The following is an 18,489-nucleotide window of genomic DNA, read 5'->3' as shown; positions in this document are numbered from 1 at the left end:
AGAACTCTTCACCCATGTTATACATTTGCAGGGGCACCTAGGGGACAGCAACTGCCTGTATGTGAGCTCTAGTCCATCCTGAGAGCTAAGCATCCAACAGCAGCTGGAGCATGTACCAACTTAGCTAATTTTGAAAGGAACTTGGTTTCCATGTGCTAAGATCACCCCATGGGGGAAACAAAGCCCAGTAAGGGATGATGTCCAGGAGATGCTTTTCAGATGTTCACTTTGGAGCTGAAACAGAATACTGGTGCAGATACAATGGCACATTGCTCTCTTCTGGAATCAAAACAGGAAAGCCCTCCAAGTATCTGAGCCCCTCCTAATGCCTGCCATATTCACTAGAGGAATAAAAACTCCTTTAAGTACCTAGAATAAGTCATATTCACTCCAATAAGTCATATTCACTTCAAAATAATTCCTTCAGATCTGTATTTTAACTGCAGTTATTTCTTTATGAATTACTAAACTCAAAATCCAGATATTAACATTTTTAATGTTGCATCAATTACCAGTAAAACAGCAACAGAAGACTACGAGACAGGAGAATAGGAAGTTTGATGCATCACTTTTAGGTGAATAGAGTATACAGTGAGTATCAGAATAACATTGATAACACACTGAAGTTTTAACTGCTGTTCAGCAGTGTTTACCCTAAGCCAAGGAAGCACTTTTCCGTTTCCTACACTCTGCAGTGCACAGCCACACAAAAAGCCAGGAGGGAGCACAGCCAGGACAGCTGACCCGAACTGACCAAAGGGATATTGCATACCATAGGGTGTCATGACCAGTATATAAACTGGGGGGAGTTTACTGGGGTGGGGGTGGAATATTGAGGGCTATTAAATCTCTGGTCAATCAGAGGTGAAATGATGACTGTTCACCATTCAGCTGTGTGCTTCCCTCCAAAGCAAAACTAATTCCCACTGACATTCTGAAATGGAATGAGGTAAAAAGTCACCATTTGCAACTATGCAGCAAAAAAACCCTCTGATTAAAGTAGAAAAAACAGATGTTGGAATATCCTAGTGCTCCATAGCAGAATAAGCAGACCTGTGTATGTTCAACTGCACAGGAATATTTCTTTCTGCTTGTAAAAAAACTACAAGACAACTTAGGAAATGTGAAACCTGAGAGATTTTTTTAATTTGTAGCTTACAAAAATATTCCACCCCTATTTGTTTGTCTGCACTTGCACTACACCTGAAGTTTCAATGAACCAAATTATGATACTTCAGCTAAATACTCTAGAGAAACTAAAGCAATCGTTTTTGCCATCTTTCATATAAAAAGTTTATTATTATTTTGAGATATGTTTGGAAATAAATTTAACTAAAACCACTAAGAACTGAGTTTCATAAAGACTAAATTCAGCTGCTACATTTGAGAAATGGGAATGCCACTTTCAGCTCTTCCTGCAGAGTGCATCCACCACCTCGCACCAGCAGATGGAGAACTCGGCTAGCCATCAGCACTGCACCAGCAAACCTGCAGAGCCCGCGGACGGGAAAACCTAAAGCTTTAGCATTTCCATCAACAAGTGTCTTCACTTTCACATACCATTTAGATTCTGTAAATAACAGTTTTCTAATTTTCAATACTCATGACACAGACTTTTTTTAGATATTTGGTAATTTAGTATTCTTGGCATTAAATGATGGCTCAAGTTATTGCAGCATCATAAGACTTTCTACTAATGACACCCACCAAGTGCCTCAGCTTCAGTAATGATCATCGCACAAAATCTTGAAGCCAAGAACAGAAAAATTGTGGTCGACAGCGTGACATTGAGGGAAGTAGGGGAGAAGAGAAATAGAGTGTCCTCTCAAGAATGAGACACAGAAAAACAGCATGGCTATTTGGCAGGGAAACCGAAGGCTACATATCATTCTGGACACACTGCCCCCATCTGAAGAAGGTGACGTTAAGCAGATGACAGTGACTGTGTTTAGGCTAGATACGTAGCTTTTTAGGTATCTTGGTTTGGTTTGCATTCATTACTCATCTACAGTGCTCTACTCCGCACTCTACAGGTAGGCAAAAATGCTGCTCAATGGAAAGTAGAGCATACTATGATATAACTTTCTACACAGCTGAATGCTCACCAAAAACATCCTCTGAAGCTCCCTGATATTAAAACTGAAACATATGCAGTTCACAAAGAGCACAAGCAGCATATTGTGATGCCTCTTACACCAAGAGGTATAGCAACTTCACAAGAAATATGAAGGTTTGTCAAGTTAACAAAATGCAGCTATTGCTTTAAGCCTTGGGAATCTCTGGAATACACAAGTCAACAAATTACAGTGTAGCAGTTAAAATTCCAATATAGTCTTGATAAAAAGTTAATTAACTTAGTAAAACCAATTGCAATTAAAAAATTAAAACAATCTTCATTTTCCATTCCATACTACTCATGAATTTATTTTCAGAAGTTAGAACCCTATCTTGAAGTTTCTTATATTCACAATAAAAATTAAATGGAAGCACACTTTCCAATTTCTCTAACAATCCACACAACTGTGTAACACCACCACCTCTGACTTGTTTCTGACCTAACTTGTAACCAATTTCAGTGAAATACATGAAATAATTTCTGGGTGGTTTTTCTTTTTTTTTTTAATATTGTCACATTAATTGAACATGAATTTTTTGGCTATGTGGCTAAGAAGGGATGACAATTTGAGTGCATTTTAATTCTTCACTGTTTTATATGATATGCAAAACTCTTAGCTGAAAAGTTAGTAATGAGGTATAAGGTTAGCGAAGTTTTTTTTGCCAGCTTTTGAAGGGACACAAGTTTTGCACACTTCAGAATTTCTACAAATGCATTTGCACTTCAAGTTAATTTCCTGGGCCACTAAGGACTTGCACACTCTCTTAAAGACAGTTTAAATACCATGCTAGCAAGGTATCCAGTTAATTTGTCAGACAAAACCTCATTGACATTGCTAAATCCATATGATGCCAAGTATCTTAAAATTAACTATCTTGTAATACCGACACAAGCTGACTCCATATAGACAACTACTCAGATATACATGCTACTTGAGCTGACTTACTTGATCCTTACTTTGTTTCAAAGAAAACAGAATAATAAATTGAATCAGCCATATTTGAAGTGTCCTCCTCACAAGTAACACAATTTTCACTGACACATCAGCTTGGAGAAAGCTGACACTGAATCAGCAATGTGATACATTACTTATCTTACATTACTCATACATAGAATACAACCTTGCTTGGTGAATACTCCCTTTTTCCTGCAAGAGGGAGAAGACACCAGTAAGTCACTGAAATGCACATTAATATTAGGATTCAGCCATTCAGTTTTCCAAAAAGGAATATTCTGTGACTGGCAATAGAAGGGAATTAACCATGAATGCACACACGGGCCTGAAATACTTCAATCAAGTTAACAGTTTCAGTTTACTCACAGAAAAAATCAGCAACACTGCTCTAATCTAAGCAGAGATTTAAAGTTCCCCAGGCTACTAATCAAGTATCAGACCTACTCCTTTCTGTCCAGACTCAAGACATTACACCCTTGCAGCAGTTATGAACTCAAGATCACGTTTTGCCTGTCCTCATTCCATCCAATGACTCCTACAACCACAGGACTCCACCTTAAGTTTAGCTTCCTTTTTTCTCCCAAGTATAATAGTGACTCACACAGGGAAATTCAACATCAAACTGCAGAGCTGAGCTTAGGATTTCAGCAGGAGCTTTCAAACAAACAGTATGATTGATTATGATCTGAAAGGAAAAGAATAATTCTAATATTACTTTCGCCCAGCAAAGACTGGAGAAAACCAAAATATGAAGTATGTGCTGGCAGTAACTGTAGTAGGTGACTATGAAATTAAGAATAAAATGTGGGACACAGAGGTATTTTACAATGAAGTCTTCATAAACATTTTTTAAGAATTTTTACACCCACACTTGCTACTAAACTGATAACTAAAGGCAGCAAAAGGCTTAAGTGCTTTGTAAATCAAACTATCCTCCTCTTCCACAGCTATTTGTTTTGTCACTCCAAGCAGCTATGAAAGAAAACCACTGTTTTTAGGACATATGATGCTACTTGGTGCATTAAGGAAAACACTATAGAGAACACTGCACATTTTTGAAGTCTATACACTAGATTAATCTTAAAAACATTCACTTCTAAACTGCTGTTCAGTGGGTCACTTCAGGAAGCTCTTCAAGTTAAACAGAAACAACTACAAAACCAAGTAGAGTCAGCTCTACAGTGCAGTGCACTCCACAGAGCATACCTCAAGGTTCTTTGCAATATGGCAATGGAACGAAAAATAGAACACAGCATTAGTGTTAAGTCAAATGAATGTAAACAGCTACAACTACTGACTTAACCTGAATTGCATTGACCTACTTGGGCAGAAAATGTTTGTCAAGTCTGATGTAAGCTTAAGCCCTGATCTTCCTGTTTGAGCTTTCAACAGCTGTTTATACAAGATTCCAGGTATGTGCCTGCTTTCACTCTTACTCCACCTAGAGTCACCTGAACACACTGAACAGCAGACATGGTACTGCATTTCTCTCAAAAGAGGTACTGAAATTTATGGAACTCCACAAATGTATGAGCAGTGACAAGCATATAAGCACATGATCAAATGAATTTAACCTTGGCAGCTACACAAGGACATAATTTTGGAGTAACTTGCTGAGTAGCTACTGAACTTTTATTTTATTTAATATTAAGACAGTTCACAGGAACTTGAGTAAAAAAATAATAATAACAGAATTTTGTTAGTTGCCTTTGTGTTTGTTTGTTTTTTGCTGTTCTTTGAACTAGGAGACATTCCTTTCCTGGTGTATACTGTCTCTTACCTAATTTGTTCTTCTCATCTGAAATTCTATCTAGCCTCTTCACACCATACCAATGGTATGAATGCTGAAAGGAACATTTTTCTATACATGCCAGACATGTTCTCAAGTATGCCAATAAAGGCTTGAAAATTCAGTACCTTTTATTACAAAGCAAACCAAATGATCCTACATACTTCCTGGACTAAAATTGTAATGTTCAGCTTAACCCCACATCCTGAGTTAGCTCTCCTTATTGTTTAAAATCTCGGCAACCAAAAACTCCTTGAAAAGCTAAGCCTCTCAGGCTTCAGGAGAAGTTTCTTCTTCAAATATAGACTTCTAATTCTACTTCAAATATAAACAACAGGTTGTACATATACCTTTATGACTGAATGAATACTAGCTCTGCCATGAGTACTGTACAGTGCACCATCAACAGCAGACTTCAAAATAATTAATATTGCTTCTCTACCCACAACAGTCCAAAACAACTCCTGTTGCTTAGTTGTAAGACAATGCACCAAAATGGTCTTGTCTCTGGGGAGCCTAAGATGACTTAATGACGTTTTTAAGTTCCCCTGAAGATCTAAGTAAAAGATATCAGTTTAACCCAATGTCTAATATGCAGAAAGATCCCCTCTCCTTCCTCTGATACCAGTGTCTGTGACAAAACCTGGCAGTCCTCTTCTAGCACATTTTGTAAAGGTCTCAGTTCCTAAGAGGTGTGCCTACAGCTCTGTCTATTCCCAGGCCACAACTATTTTTAGTTTGTCCAGTATAAACGAGCCAAAGCGCTTTATCACAGACTGGCTGGGAGAAAGGGGAAAGATGGAAAGCTCCTCTGGAGGGCCTAACAGACCCACAGAAACAGGAGGTACCAGGTAATAGCAGTTTGTTCACTGCCTAAAACATCACAACTTCACTAGAGAGATGAACTGATGATGTTTAATACATACAGATGTCTGATATCCACTGAGCCTGTCTCATGCACCTGTTTTGCATATCAGAAACTGCTGTCTGTGCACATATTTCACAAATTAGTGAGCTACAGTGACCCGGCTGCAAAACTCATTGCCACAATACACAACTTTGTAGAAGGATATTGAACAGTGAGTATTCATTTCAAGCGGGTTCATATAAGCCGTAACAGGCAAATGTTAAGAAGAACTGTAGAGTGATATGTAAAAAAACCTGGTTCTGGCACATCTAATTCTGTTTGGCCTGGAAAGGCAAAGGCATAAAAGTGACACAACGTTTCTGCAAATTTTAATATTGTGATTGCTTTCTATCTAAGACACCTTGATTTATATATATATAAAGAATGATAGTGAGAGAGCCAACATTTTTAAAACAGAACTTGTTTCTTTTCATAAAAGATGGTTAATAATTTAGTTTGGTTGACCAGAACATAAAAAATTATGCTCCCTGGCGTATTCATCAGAGAGTCCCCAGTAACAACTGGGGGATAGGGAGGGAGAATCCTCTTTTATAATGAAATACAAAGCAGATTTTGTACAAGAACTGAAACATATTTTCCTAACCTTTTACCATAAAAGTTATAGTTCTTAGGCAGATCAAGTTACACATCATATAACTTTGACTAGGCAAAGTGCAAAGTGGCCCATGACAAAATTTTCACTATTTCAGCCAGTACTAAAGTTCAAAAACTTACTGCACATAAACATTTCAAGTTATTTAAATAACTCACTTCTAGCAGCAACAGAACAACATACGCCTGTTGCCTTTAGCAAAAGAAAACAGAAATGAGGTCAAGTGTAAAAATAGAAGATAGTTGCATTCCTGACACTTGAAACCTCATCTTGGAGCTATGCATTTACTTCAGTCTCTACAAAAAAAAAAAAAAAAGAAATAAATAAACCAGGCCAGACTAACAACAGAAATATCAATCAACTTTACTAACCTCCAAGGACACTAAAATTTTTTGGTTTCTAATCTTCAGAAATGTATCTAAAAGCTTCAAAATAGCACACAATAATCACAGCATAAACAACTTAAATACTGTATAATCATGATGTTTACTTTCACAGCCTGAGAATGTCAACTTTTATTTATTATGCATCCTCTTCTTATGAGATGCTAAACAAAAAAAATTAAGGAAAAAATATATCCCAATTCTTCTGTGCTTAATTCTTACAGCATTACAGTGCAATATAACTGTATCTTTTGAGAAGTTATTTTATTACTCAGTCCTGTAATTCTCAAGTGGGAAGAATGAGTAAAGCCTACTCCTGTTTCCTGCTTCTCTACCTCAAAACCACAAAACAAAATTCTTTCACTGATACAATCTTACAGAAGCATCACACTTGAATTGCCATTTTTTAAAAATGTAACTTGTTTGCTAACACTTGCACACTGAGTTAGATTTATCTTGACAAAAAAAGCAATGGATATCTACCCCACTTTCTTCTTTTTAATCCCCAAATCCTGCATATCCAAAAGCTTTAGACTTTAAGGATCCATATCATAATTTGTCTCAGTCTCCACGCATACCATAAATCCATACACAGCACAACCTATAATGATGTGACTTTGTCCATAAATCTTTACTACTTAAGATTTTCAATGCTTACTTTTTACATAAAACAGAGATCAACTTCCCTTTCATGGTTCTAACCAAAAGTGATGATTTATTCAAACTTTCAAAACATACTAATCAAGTATGAACTAAATCTATATTAAAATTCTACCAAAATCTCTAGTCATCCAGTGGAAAAAAAAAATCAACACTTTAGTTTACACCGTAAAAGGTGTAAAGCATTAATACTGTGATAAGAATCTGTTTCACAAAGGTTCATCCAAATATTTTATTATTATCCCTAGCTTGATGTAACATTTTAAAGTATTGCTTTTGTAACAGTATCATTTTAATTTATACCTCTGTGGCCAGTAAGTACTTTCCACCTTAAATTTTCCACAGGGCTTGCAAATGATTAAACAGATTATCTGCCTGCACATATCAAAGTTAACTTTTTTGGGTTATGTGACAGAAAGCTGTTCTGCACACAAAGGAGCAGAGGTGCATGGGGAAATACACATGAATATCCCTGACCCAGCCTACCATCAGCTCTCTCCACACTCCCACCACCACAGTGCCTCTCCAAGGCATCTCCCAGATCCAATGGTGTGACTTTTACAGAGCTGCAAAAGTAGCTCTGTAAAAGCTCCCATGTAGTGCAGGGATCTGGGGATGGCACAAGTCCTGTGACGGGATGCTCAGAGGTGGGGAAAAGGGAAAATCACAGTGACTAGGGGAGAAACAAGCATGGGAAAGCCACAGCTACAGTGACAAGAGGACAGGTCATCTGTCAGCAGGATGCAGGTCAGTATGTGCGTCCAGCTATGCCCTGCCTTTCCTGTTGGACTGTCAATCTCCTTTTGCAACTCTCTCTTGAGCCTCTGTTTGGTGCCCATGTGCACCTACAAGACATGGAGTCAGACCACAGGTCACAAAGGCTGGTGAGTCTGTGGTGCCAGCAAAGCAGGGTGTGAGCTTCTGCACGTCCAGGTGCAATCACACGGAGTAGCAAGCTGGACTGGCCAGCAAACCAGCAGAGTGGCCTGGGCACTGGGATGGGACACACTGGCCGAGTGAGGCAGCTGGCTGCTGGAGGAACAAAGAGGAGTCCAAGGTGAGCTGCTGGAGAATCTGTGGTGTTTGGGATTGGCAGCTGAGCATGTGCATGTGTTTAAGAGACAATGGGGCATAAACAGACCAAAGAGCTCCAGGGTAGAATAAGTGCCTAAACCCAGTAACTGGAAAGATTCATAATACATACACACATATGTTTGCACACATTAAGCTTGGCCATCCAGAAAGAGTAACAGGATGGGGCCATTGGTGCTGTTTGTGCTTGCCTTAGTGCCATCTCCTGTGTTGGTGTGGTAGCAAATTATAGACCTAGATGCTGAATACACGTGTTTGTTTGTTACTAAGAATACGTGCTTAGCCTCACAACTCACTGGACCAGAGGCCATGGACACCTAAACTAAAAATCAGAACTACTTGAACAAAACTCCTTATAGCCCTTCTTTAAAAGCACAAACCAAAATATAAACATATTATAAACTTGAAAATGTTTCTGAATTACTGGTTTTCTTTTTCTTCAGGTATGAAGTACATCTTCAAGTACTTCTGTAAATGTGGCTCCAAAGTTATAATTTACTTACAGTACCAACAATGGCAGATGTCATCTGGAAAGGATTTGGAGCATTTGTGAAAGCTCCAGTAACCATTCCAAGATATTCATGCAAGCTCTTCAGCAAGAAATGGAAGTTGAGAACCTTTTATCATTGCCTATATAGCAGCTGTGTACTTGCACAGCTCACAATCATCATTCCCACCATCTTACTGTATCCGTTCTTTTGCAGTCATACAAAGCACGTGGTTTTCACCTTACATAAGTGTAGTTTAAAGATATAACACAAGAGGCTGCTACACTCACACAACCTGATGTAGCTATATCATGGACAACTCCAGTTTAACCAGAGCATGCCAGAATGGAGAAGGCAAATTTTACGCTGACTTTTTCTGACAACTGAATTACTTCAGAAAACATCACAGAATCTCAGGAAACTTGGCAGTAATGAGTCTTAGTCATGATGAATGCATAATTAACTGAAGCAAATAACAAGAGACTAAGGCCTATGGGATTTTATAATACTGCAGATGTCAGCTCAGCTGAGCTCAGATCTCAGCTCAGAAGTTAAAGAAACTCAGCAGCTTGACTTTTCTGTGTCCTTCCAATTTCACTGACCTTCTGACCGCAATAATGCCAAATTTAGAGGTTCTTGAAGGAAGAACACAGCAAAGCTTAACAAACTGGACTACATGGAACGGCAGGAAAACCACAGTTCATTCTCAAAAGGGTAGAGGAAACAGTTTTGCAAATAAAGAGCAGGATCACATGCCGAGCAGAAGAGCCAGCAAAACCCACCCACCAAATCCAACAGTAAACAAGAATTTTATGAGTCTCAGGCAATGATTTTCAAATGACAATCAAATCCTGTAATGGCAAACTGATGTACCAGTAGAAATACAGCATTCTTGATTACTTGAAGTTACTTATACTACAGAAATATTAACCATTTATCAAAATTAAGCATCTCCTTTAGAAACTGCTTTGGAGTTCAGTCTTTCAGCAATGCTGACTTGCATTCATTTCAGTCATACCTATCAAGCAAACACAATGGTTCTGAAAATATGATTAAGAGGATAGTGGCTCCCACAATAATTTCTTTTTTTAACTTTGATATACAGACCATGATATAACAGCTCAGTCATCCTGACTGGGTTGTATAGTATTAATTGCCTTTTTCTTTTATATGTCAAGAAAACCACATGGTAATTTCCAAATATCTGTTATAAACACTTGTTATAGAAATAAAAAAAAAATCTCAAAATAGTAATCACTTCTCATTTTCTGCCAACCACATGGGCCTAATTCCTCTTTTAATGTTAAAACAACTACTTATAGGAATCAAGTCTTTCATCTGGGACGGGGATGCCACAAGCATATCAACTGCCGACTGTGACTCACTAGCTGACTATTACTATAAACAATTCCAATTACTATCACTTCGCATACAAACACCACACATTGATACAGAAATCTCCTTTTGGAGAGGCAGATTTATCTTTTTTTAAATATGAACAAATAATTAGGACATGTCACCTCTGAGATGATCTCTGAAATCTAGTTACCTTTCACTAGTGAAGACAACTAATAACAAATTATATTTGTTTTATTGAAGAACGGTACCAATACATGCTTTTAACAGTTACGTTCCTTTTGTGTCTACAATATTACTGCATATTGCCTTTCACACATCTCAAACTAGTATTTTATAACAACTCTGATTTGACTCTAACTGTTACCACTAAATCTAAAATGACATTTGTAGACATCAGCTGGAAAAAAAAAAAATCTTCCCAGTGACAGATGCCTCCTGGAGAAACATTATCCAGTATTACAAAGTTGTCACTGTTCATTCTGAAAATACTTTTCAAGATTGCTTAATTTGCCATTAGAAATATGCACCTATCGCTTAAAACTTTAACAAGCCAGTTGTTAAAAAAAGGAAGAAATAATTATGATTACTGACAGCTTTAATAAGACTTATCTGTTTAGAAATCATGCAAAGAAAAGTTTTGTAATAAAAACAGCAAGCTTCTGGTACTTGTAATGTGACTGGAGTGCTCAAACACAGACTTCTAGTGCTATTTTAGGTGCTCATGCTAACTGTTGGCTACTTGGCTGGTGCTACAGCAACAATTAGTGCTTAACAACAAAACAGAAAACTTCTGCCCACATCCTGTCTTTGCTTCTCTGCAACTAAGAGGAGCTGCTCTTTCTTCGTCACTTAAGACTGCTTTGAAAGGAACCTAGCAGCTGGGACTGGAAAAGCAACAAGATAAAAGGCATTATTGGCCAAAAGAGACCGGAAGAGCAAACCTGGAGACGCTGACTTGCAACCAGTCTGTCATCACATTCAGAACAGAGATCCTATTTACAGTCTCTACACTGCCACAGAATTGGTTGGTTGTCCACATATTCTCTGTGCATGTGTGTCTCTAAACATATACCATCTCCAGTAAAGCACATGTCATCAACCAACACAAGGGCTCTCTTCTCTAACTGCTGACCTACCTCTAAATTCAGATTTATCCTGCCATCTTTTTTTGTTGTTGTTGTTTTTAATACTTCAAATAACGTAGGCCTTCAGTAAATCCTCTCATATCTAACAGCTCCATGCTGACAACTCTGATGCCCTGCAGCACCAACATATAAATGTCTTTCATTCAGGATTAAAAACATCTCATGTCACTATCAAACCACTTGATGAAAGCCAGTTACCTTTTAAACGTGATTTTAAGGTTTTGTTGTCAAATTCTGAATTGTTTCCTCAAACAAGTTTTTCAACATTAATTCCAACTGTACTCTTTTACACCCTAGAAACATAGCAAATCCAACTCTGCTTTGCAACTCTATGCTGACTGTGAGAAAATCAAGTGAAATGCTATACCTGAGAAGCATTCCAAACCTCACCTGTTATGCCACCTTAACAACACTCATAGTATCTTAAAACTCCAATTGCATGCTACTTATAGAGCTCAATACTCTGCACTTGTAAAAGCAAGATATTTACATCCTTTCTTCACTAAACAAAACAAAGCCAGAGGTCCAAAACTAGCCTTCATTAAATGCATTTTCTAAGCAGAAGCCTCCAACTATTTTTCTGTCCCAAAACAATTCCTCTAAGAAGAGAAGTTCCACAGTAATTCCCCACTCAAGAACTTCACTGTATGAGAATACACCAGAACCTGTAGTCTGTGAGTTCCCATGGTGTTTCACGATATCACACCTAATCTCTTTTAGGGCTGTGGAGTTTGTCTTTCTTTGCTTATTTTAAGTGTTCTCTGATGACCTCTAAACCAGTGTCATTTCCTCACAATAAAGGACAATTTATACTTTTGTGCTTCAATTTAAAGGACTGATAAAATTAATTGAGAAATATGCCACATATTAATTGTCATCACAATGTATAAGTGATAAAGACCCTACAGTTGTTCTTCCAACCCTATAGGTTCCAATCCTTTTCTCCTGTCCAAAAGTTAGTTTCTCTGGACTAACTGCCATTTTTAAAGACATTTTTGCTTAGAGTTTACTGTTACTTCCTACTTTCAACATTTCCAATAAGCTTCTGATCAGAAGTAGATTCAGCAAGAATCCACACACATATATTCCATCAGTATTTCAAGCTCCTTGAGGTTAACATCACTGTCGACTTTGCAACACTTTCTCTGAAACACGGAAGTAGGCATGACATACCAGGACAAAAAGGACAGAAAACCAACACCCGTCTTCTGAATGCCAGCCAGCTATCTTTCAGTTCTACAAAATATTATATTCAGCATCCTGAGCTGCTATAAATGCTATCCTTTCTTCAAGGACCAGAAGTCCAGCCCAAATTTCTTAAGTAACACAGCAGCAGAAGCTGCTTTAAGAGCTTGCATGAAGGAGGCCTGAAGGCTTTCATTAACATCCAGTGCACACAAATAAGGCCCAAAGGAATTAGAGCACAGTAGTTATTTCCTGATGCTCTCATGTAATTATACCCATAATATTTCATATAACTACCACACTTCAGTCCCTATAACTCCATAAATGATGAAGCAGAACAGTGTGAAGAGAGTTCTGCAAAGCAGATACATTAAACAAATTCTCCATCCAAAAAATCCACACTTGTTGGAGAAGATGAAGTATGCAGATCAACTTCCAACCCTACCGGAAGATTCCTGGAGTGCCTCAGGCCAGTCACATACCTGATTATTCATTTGCAAAACATAATTGCATGTACATTCTACCCACTTTTGCTTTGAGGAGTTTACATTCTAAGTAGGAAAAACAAATGAGATTATATTAATGATGTCTGCATTCAAGAGTGCCAAGTGCTGGAGACTTGAAGGCACTCTTCTTACACAGAGAGCTAATTAATCATCAGCTACAGAACATCACTTTCAGTTCAGCAGGGTAGAACAGCACATCTCTGTGACATTCCTACTGAAAACGGGAACAAAGCAGGAAATGACAAGAACAGGTACATGTAAAGACACCTCTCATCCATAAAAAAATCTCTCCATGCACATAAGACTGGCATGAGCATTATCATAATGCTCAGTATTTCAGAATTGCTTTTAATGTAGTTGTTCTAGGGAACTTTTGAAACACCCGACATAAACCTTTCTGAGACACTGCACGGGGAAATTTTATTGCCTGGTTCTGGGGGGAAAAACAAGAGCAATGTACTACAATGCCTTGCAGTAGGAATTTTGTGCTAATATCTTCTAAGTTTGCCTTAGGACTTACACCTGCACTGGTATCATGCCTAAGAAGCCTACCTTTAGCTTCGGAATACACACTTCCATCTCAAAGCGCTTCAAGTTTACAGAAACACAGCCAAGTGACTGCTCTGGTACAGTCCACCACAGGCATGGAAAACTACAATACATGCCTCACACTGAGGTACTATTTTTAAGTCTCCTATTAGGCAGAAGCCTCTTCAAAAGGCAGTGTAGGTTGGGGCAGTCACTGACAGGCAAGCAGAAGACTAAACAATAAAAACCACCAAACTGCCAAGATTATGATTACAAAAATGGCCAGATTTCATAATTTATCAATAGAATACTGCAAAATTGAAACTGGCCAGTCACATACCTAAAGCAAGTAATGACACAGATTAGATGAAGCAAAGCCAGAAAGAAGGCCAACTAGAGACACAGGGAGATTTTCACAAAATTCTGGAGTGAAGATCAAAGATGATGCAGGGAAGGAACCTAACCCTGCACAGACAGAGTGATAAAATTTGGCCATCCAGGACTGTCCAGTATTACATACTCTTTTTTTCTTCCTGCAATTTCATTATATTCTCCTCATCGCAGACCTCCCAACAACATCCAATTGTATTTTCTAGCACTTCTGAGGGACACTGACTGTTGTAAAGAACATCTGGCTAAGCATCCATCTCCAAAGCCCTCATTGTGGCTCTCTGACCTCACTCACATACTTCTAACATTCCTATCATTATATTTATTCACCCAGAGTCAGTTAAAATACTAATCGATCTGTCACATATTTTTCCACCTACAAATCTAAAACACTTTTCAAACTCTCCCAACAAATCAGGCAGGAGTTCTGCAGAAGACAGCTCCATTTATCCAAGCCTGATCCCTTCCAGAGATCTTCTGCCCAGAGTAAGGTAATGGTCCTGTTGGGGAAAAAAAAGCGTATCACACATTATAATTCATTTGCAAGCAGAATGGATTAAGGTTACAAAGACATTCTCACCACACATTATTGTAATTTACTAACGCTAAGCATTGGATTTTTTGTGCCTTCCATCTAGAAAAGCATTCTCTGTAACACAGAGGTCATATGGTCAAGAGGAATTAGGTATCTTCATTAATTTGCTAAAGTGCTGACTAGCCTTATTCTGGGTATTTTTTGTGTGGGTCTCAACATTTGCTGCTCTTTATGAGAAGAAACCTTACATTCTTACTAAAGCCTGAAGTTCTACTTATTGCTTGACAGGAGTAAAAAAAAAAATACTCCCTAGGACAACACCAACTATGTTGGCACTGGCAAGTATTGCAAGGACACAAGCATTTACCCCACACTGGAGCAGTTTAGTACTTTCATAAGGAATTTGTTTTCAAACAGACACCCCCTCACCCCTCCACCTTAGGTGTTTGTTCCCATTTTTGTTTTTGTTGTTTTTTTTTTTTTTTTTCTTTTTTCTTTTTTTTTTTTTTTTTTTTTTTTAAACAGAGTTGCATAAAGCAGGCCCAGGCTGCTGACCGAGTATCAAATAAATGCCAAGATTCCTTCTCCCTCTGCCCCCCTTTTCCCTTCCTGCAACTTCAGAGCGAGCCGCGGACAACTGCCGAGGCAGGGGGGAGGAGGGCGCATGGAGGGCAGACGAGACACGCACATGCACTGCAGAGGCAGCCCGAGGTTTCGGGCCCAAGAGGAATCCCATTAACACCGCAGACCGCAGCTCGGCTACAGACGTGACCCCAGGACGCCTCCTCGAGCTGATAACAACAAAGAAAACAGACGGGAGGAGGTGGCAGCCCCGGAGCCAGTTCCTGCTCCTCCCCTGAGTCTTCTCCCAGCCAAAACAGAGACCACAATATAAACAGAGACAAAATGTGCGTTTATGGCAAAGCGGGGGGCAGAGGCAGCCTTCTCCTCTTCCTCCGGCGGCTGCCGCCAGGAATGCTCACCAACCGACTCACCCGGGATTGCGGGCGAGAAGCGAAGTTATCGCGCATTTCACACACTTTATTTATGTAAACAAAGTATCTTCCGCCTGCTGCAGCCGCACCACCTCCTCCACTCCCAGAAAGAGAAATACCCTGCATTAGCCCACGGGTTTTTATTGATACAAAACCAAATGTTGTCTCGCGCACCCCTCAACGATGCCTCGGCCTGGAAGATGCCGTCCCCACAAGCCCATGAGATTGTAAGGACTCGACAGTGGGGAAAAAAAAACCCAAAAAAACCAACAAAACAGAACAAGCAAACCAAGCCCAAGGAAATCCCCAAAACCGCAGGCTTCCCTTCTCACCGCATTTCCTCAAAGGCAAAAAGCAAACGCACAGCCGTCACAGGGGGGAGGCAAGGCGCTGAGCCGCAGCGGGGGACAAGCGCTGCCCTCACCTTGCCTGTACCATCACCCCCCCCGCCGGGATCTCGAGGCTGGAACCTTCTCTCTTGTCCCCGTCCTCTCACAGCTTCCAGGCCCACGGCAGCTACACCAACCACCTCTCCTCCTCCCAACCCGTTTTGGGCCAGAGATTATACGTTACGCAGACGCCGCGCAGGGTGGCAAGGATCGGGCAAAGGAAGAGAAGAAGGGGTTGCCGAGGGCGTACGCACAGAGCCGGTCCTGTCCCTCCCTAGGGCGAGCCCTCGCCCTGTCCCGGCTGCACGAAAACAACCGCCTCCCCCTCATCCCCCTTCCCCCGCGCCTGCGTGCGGGGCCCGCGGACAATAGGGAGCGGAGCGCCCAGGGAGCCAGCGAAGGGCAGGGGCCGCAGGGCAGGGGCCGGAGGACCGCAATCTCCCCTCCCCCGCCGCAACCCACCGTCCCGGCCGTCCGACGGGGCCTCCGCGCCGCAAAACGCGGCCGGAGCGCAGTTCTGCCCACCCCCCCACAGTACAGGACACTCACCCGTTCCGCAGCGGGCCCCGGACCCTGCGCTGGGCGGCACCGGCGACACCAGCCTGGGGGGTGGGGGCGAGAATTGCAGGCAGGAGAGCGCTCCGGCAGGCCGTGGGCAAACGGCCGAGCGAGCGGAGGGCGGCGCTGGGCGGCCGCAGGTCGAGGGTGCGCGGGTCGGTTCGGCGGCCGGTGCCGGTGCGAGGGACGGGACGGGACGGGACGGGGGAGGCGGGGCCCGACAGCTGAGAGGATGTAAACAGAGCGTCACGTGACCCCGCCCCCCGCGCGCGGGGCCGCCGGGCGGGGCGAGGCGAGGGCGAGCGCTGCGCCGCCCCAAGCCCGGCCCTGATTGGTCGTTCGCCCCCCGCGCCACAGCCAATGGGCGGCTGGCGCTCGCGGCGCTCGTCACCAGTCGCCCTGGGGTCGCGGGGGCCTGCGCGTCCCCTCCCCGCCGGCCGGGGAGCGCTGCGGGCAGTGCCGCGTCCCTTCCTCGGCCCTCTGGTCTCCCGTGGGCCGCCGAGGGTGAACAGCAGCACCGTGTTGTGCGGAAGGGCCGAGCGGCGGCGGTACCGCGGGTGGGCGGCGGGGGTCAAGCGGCCGCGCCGCAGGCCCGGGTTTCAAAACATGCCCCCGGTGCCCCCGGTGCCCGTCCGAAAGAGCTCCGCTTTGCCCGGGCCTCCCCGCCTTGTGGCGTTCTCGTCGTTCTCAGGGGACGTGGCGGCACTGCGGGACCCTTCCGTAGGGCCTCTCGCAGGGGGGGCCAGAAGGTTCCCCCCACGCCCCGAGATAAGGGCACTCGGCCTTTGTTGTCGAGGCTCCTAAAGATAGTTTGAAAAACTATAGGAGGTAGGACAGATCACGGGGAAAGCTCAGAGAAATCATTAGGAATGTCAGAAAGCGTCTAAAGGGGGGCTGAAGAGACGGTAAAAAGATCTAGAGGGGATGCTGCACGGAAAACAGCTGAGGTAATTTGGCTTGTTTTGCCTGGAGAAGAGACCGCGGCGGGGGGAGGGAGACCTTACAGCAGGCGGCAGCTTCCCTGGGAAGTGGAGTGGGGCACTTGATTTCTTCCTGGTGACCAGCAAAGGGCCGGCGGGAGCAGCATGGAGATGTTGTGGAGGTTTTGGTTGGATATTAGGAAAAGATTGTTCACCCTGAGGGTTGTTGAGAACTGGCACGGACTCCCTGGAGAAGTGGTTAGGGGACTAAGTGACATAAGTGTTTGGACAACACTCTCAATCCCATGGTGTGATTCTTGGTGTGGTCCTTTGCAGGGCCAGGAGTTTGACTTTGGTAATCCTTGTGTAACCCTTTTAACTCAGGGTATTCTGTGATTCTATGAATTTGGGAAAGGAAGAAGTACTCTGGAAGGCACAAGACATAAAAACGTGGAAAGTCAGGGAAGCCTGGGGCCCCAGAGCGGACTTGCAGCCCAAGAAGAGTGTTGGGTCATTATGAGCCCTGGTCTCAAGTGGTGTTTCTGAGGCATTGTCTCATGTTTGATTTGGGAAGGAGGAATAACGTGGGATTTGGAGAGTCAGTGGAGAAAGTGGGCTTGGCTGGTGTTTGGGAAAATTAAGAGTTACACAGGTGTCAGGACATGCAGCAACTTGGCTAGTCTTTTTGTTGCGGAAAGGAATGAGAAAAGCCTGAGGTCAGTATCAGAAAAGGGATGACTTCAGGAACAGTAAGTTCATGTTCACCAAACAATCAGGCAAAAGGTGTAGTATTTAAGGATTTCAGGCTAATGGATATGAAAACCTGAAGTTGAGTGGGTGTTATAATAAAACTAATCTAGATAACTTGTAGACATTTACAATGATAATTTAATCTGGAGTGTTGTAAGCACTAAGTACTTTGTGAAATGCAGCCGAAAGGCACAAAGATTTGAGCTTTAGCCAAAGTTTGAATAGT

The 18,489-nt window shown here is 41.9% G+C and overlaps 1 protein-coding gene across 3 annotated transcripts in view; it reads right to left on the bottom strand.

Annotated features, from left to right (window-relative positions):
* PCMTD1 (protein-L-isoaspartate (D-aspartate) O-methyltransferase domain containing 1) overlaps positions 1-16,801 on the bottom strand; it is a 40,547-nt gene extending 23,746 nt beyond the window's left edge. The window contains exon 1 of one of the 3 annotated variants that reach the window (XM_084222555.1): positions 16,585-16,801. The gene's annotated coding sequence lies outside the window, so the exon portion shown is untranslated. Of the gene's footprint in view, positions 1-15,978; positions 16,144-16,214; positions 16,233-16,584 lie in introns of those variants that run through there. The other 2 variants (XM_084222556.1, XM_084222557.1) reach the window with 2 other exon arrangements.
* Between the last annotated feature and the right edge of the window lie 1,688 nt (positions 16,802-18,489).

This window comes from Fringilla coelebs, assembly GCF_963513975.1.
Source record: "Fringilla coelebs genome assembly, chromosome: 1".
Taxonomy (NCBI): domain Eukaryota; kingdom Metazoa; phylum Chordata; class Aves; order Passeriformes; family Fringillidae; genus Fringilla; species Fringilla coelebs.
Note: the sequence above shows the minus strand (reverse complement) of the source record. Positions and strands in the feature narration are given on the sequence as shown.